The following is a 4,004-nucleotide window of genomic DNA, read 5'->3' as shown; positions in this document are numbered from 1 at the left end:
AAGGTTCTTCATCTATTACTCTGATGACATATGAATATAATATCATATATTGTTTGTACTGTTCTTTATCTATTACTCTGATAACATGAATATAATATCATATATTGTTTGTACTGTTCTTTATCTATTACTCTGATGATATATGAATATAATATCATATATTGTTTGTACTGTTCTTTATCTATTACTCTGATGATATGTGAATATAATATCATATATTGTTTGTACTGTTCTCTATCTATTACTCTGATGACATATGAATATAATATCATATATTGTTTGTACTGTTCTTTATCTATTACTCTGATGATATATGAATATAATATCATATATTGTTTGTACTGTTCTTTATCTATTACTCTGATGACATGAATATAATATCATATATTATTGGTTTCGTACTTTATCCATTATTTTTATGAGTGTGTATCGCATTTTTTTGTGAAAATATGAGCATTAGTTTCCAACAAGGGGTTTTACATTCTTCAGTAATATATTCGTTAAGTGGAAAACGAAGTCTAATTAAAAATAGTATAATCGCAATAAAACAAAACGACATGTTTAATTTTTAAAATAGCATTAGCTGAAATTAACTGAGATTGTTATTTAGATTTGTATGTTCGTTTGAGACGTAAATTTTCTTTGATCAGAAGCTCGTCGTTAGAAACTTGAGGTTTCAATCTAATAATTTGGCAATGGGTGCGAATGGGGGGAAGAACGTGGATTTAGGAGTAGTTGACCACTTCTGCATAAAACTTTTATACGTTCATAGGCACGTTTTTGTTGTTGTTGTTATTTTTAATTGGTGTTTTGTTAATATCAGGCACAACAAGTGTATATATAAAGGACCCACGGACGTAAAGTAAGGAGAACGTCTTTTTAACTTTGATTAAAGAAGTTGCAAAATCGGATAGAATATCTGAAAACTACTGGTAGTTTTATTTGCGAGTGAAAGTTTTATGAAATTCTGGATTTGTTTGTTAACGAAAAACTTTGTTTTCCCAAGATAGAAACGACAAGAAGTAACGGAAATTTTGAAGTATTGGGATTTTTGTTTGTGGTAGTTTGTTTGTAAAAAAGTTCGTGTTATTCTTACAAGAAACTCCAACGGATAACCATTAGTTTTCAAGGTTGTTCTAGAAAACATGGAAATTTATACAAGGCAATAAAACTAACGATCACATACGGTGATTCTGATAAATCATATTAACGATAATAAAAGTGAAATGTGCCGTTGTTTCTCTGCTACAAACTAAGTACTGTATAGCACAGAAAGTGCACGAATCAGTACGTTAAACATGAAGTCGAAACAGTAACAAAAATGTAACGTAGTCAGTGTGCTCGTAAATCGAAAGTAAAGTTTAAAGTACTTCCAGATAATTATGTTCGATCAGAAAATGCAAAGCAGGGTACAAATAAGAGTATGGAACAACACGTGTTTTTAATAAATATTTCTAAAGCGTGTTTCAAAAAGGACCTTGGTTATCTAACGCAACACGTCAACTCAGGATGCTGTTCTATTAAATCAATTAATAGAATTACAAAACACAAGCTTCGTGATGAATATTCTGTCTATTCCACATTTGAAAAAGATGTAAACCTTCCAAAATATCATATATGTTGATCTGTTTGATATCCTAGACACAACTTTACATGTTTAACAGATGTTGATCTGTTTGATATCCTAGACACAACTTTACATGTTTAACAGATGTTGATCTGTTTGATACCCTAGACACAACTTTACCTGTTTAAAAGATATTAATCTGTTTGATATCCTAGACACAACTTTACCTGTTTAACAGATGTTGATCTGTTTGATACCCTAGACACAACTTTACCTGTTTAACAGATGTTGATCTGTTTGATACCCAAGACACAACTTTACATGTTTAACAGATATTGATCTGTTTGATACCCTAGGCACAACTTTACCTGTTGAACAGATGTTGATCTGTTTGATATCCTAGACACAGCTTTACATCTTTAACAGATATTGATCTGTTTGATATCCTAGACACAACTTTACCTGTTTAACAGATGTTGATCTGTTTGATACCCTAGACACAACTTTACATGTTTAACAGATGTTGATCTGTTTGATATTCCAGACACAACTTTACCTGTTTAACAGATATTGATCTGTTTGATATCCTAGACACAACTTTACCTGTTTAACAGATGTTGATCTGTTTGATATCCTAGACACAACTTTACCTGTTTAACAGATATTTATCTGTTTGATATCCTAGACACAACTTTACATGTTTAACAGATGTTGATCTGTTTGATACCCTAGATACAACTTTACCTGTTTAACAGATATTGATCTATTTGATATCCTAGACACAACTTTACCTGTTTAACAGATATTGATCTGTTTGATACCCTAGATACAACTTTACCTGTTTAACAGATATTGATCTATTTGATACCCTAGACACAACTTTACCTGTTTAACAGATATTGATCTGTTTGATACTAGTTTTTTCGACAAACATTTTTCTAATAGAAGTGTATAAAAGTACTCTAACAAGTGCCGAGTGTTCTGAAGCAGCTAAACTAACTCCAGTCTGTTGTTAACTACTGATTGGCAGTTTTTATGGTCTCATCAACATGTTAATATGTTGCTGAATGGTTTAAGCAGATCCAGGAATGACCCACAACACACATTAGTAAGAGAAATTTCATGAAAGAGATTTACAAAATATTAATCAATTCGTAAATAACTGTAATTGTACTTATTTCCTGGACGAGACGAAACCATTTCCTAGAAAGAACGTCACGACATTTTGTAATGTTTCTCTCGATTAGTTTTCTTTCGTCATTATCACAGCTGTTTTAGTTCACAAGCTACTTTTCGAAACTGAAATGTATTATTAATTACTCTAATTCTTCCCTTTACTAATTACTTTGTTTCTCAACTCCTTTTTCCCTTTCTATCTGTTCACTGTCACATTGACAATATGGAACCTTAACAACACCGTATGTGTCCAACTAGGCATTACGTCATGCAATCTAATGTATAAAACATTATAGTTTATAATTAAGTTGAATACAACAATAGCAAGGTAATTCATTATGTGATAGGTGTTCCGGTTCGGTTTGTTTAGAATTCGCGCAAAGTTACACGAGGGCTATCCGAACCCCTCGTTTTGACTAGAGAGAAGGCAGCTAGTCAACACCACCCACCGCCAACTCTTAGGCTACTCTTTTACTAACGAATAATGGGATTGACAGTCACATTATAACGCCCCCACGGCTGAAAGGGTGAGCATATTCGGTGAAGGGAATTCGAACCTGCAATCCTCAGATTGCGAATCGAACGCCCTAACCACCAGAGCATGCCAGTCGTTAATAAGTGTTTTAAACACTGCTTTAAGTATTTGAAATGTTCAAACGTGTTAGTTATTTATACCATTACCAAAAGTGTTATTTTGTGATTTCCTATTTGATTGCAGATCCAAAAGTCGGGTGTTCAAGACGGTCAGTCAGTCAATCTCCTAATTCGGTTCAAAGAGCCGATCAAAACCCTTGTTGCTGGTTTGATTAGTTCTTCAAAATTAGGGAAGGTTATCGTTGAACCCTATAAAGTTCAATAAAGCAAAACTTACTTTTCAATTATGTTGTCGCAAGGTGTTCTGTAACTTCTATTGTTCGGAGGGCTCTTTTAGATTACTTGGTGAAAATAATACTAAGTCCAGTCCACGTAACAATAATAATAATAACAAGCTACGTTCACTTGTTCACGTTTTAACCAGGGTTGAAATTCTCAAAAAAACGTAGAGATACTCAGCTGGGTGAAGTGTATCTGTTTTTGAAAAAGATAAAAAAATCTACGTGTAAACATTAAAAAACAACAAAGCAGCTCAAATAAGTCCCGATAAAATTTCAACCCTGGTTTCAACACGGCTACAAACTAAATGTAAGCCTAACCTCAAGTATAACATTTCAATATAAACTGCAAGACGTACGCCTAACTTAACTATCTTAGCTTAATCAAT

General features: G+C 32.7%; 1 protein-coding gene across 1 annotated transcript in view; it reads right to left on the bottom strand.

The window, feature by feature from the left end:
• The window catches only part of LOC106468562 (macrophage mannose receptor 1-like), a 23,392-nt gene extending 19,688 nt beyond the window's left edge, over positions 1–3,704 (bottom strand). Inside the window, exon 1 of the mRNA XM_013928996.2 lies at positions 3,615–3,704. The gene's annotated coding sequence lies outside the window, so the exon portion shown is untranslated. The remainder of the gene's footprint in view (positions 1–3,614) is intronic.
• Positions 3,705–4,004: the final 300 nt, after the last annotated feature.

Source organism: Limulus polyphemus, unplaced genomic scaffold (assembly GCF_000517525.1).
Source record: "Limulus polyphemus unplaced genomic scaffold, Limulus_polyphemus-2.1.2 Scaffold3054, whole genome shotgun sequence".
NCBI classification, from domain to species: Eukaryota; Metazoa; Arthropoda; class Merostomata; order Xiphosura; family Limulidae; genus Limulus; species Limulus polyphemus.
This window is presented reverse-complemented; position numbering and strand designations above follow the sequence as displayed.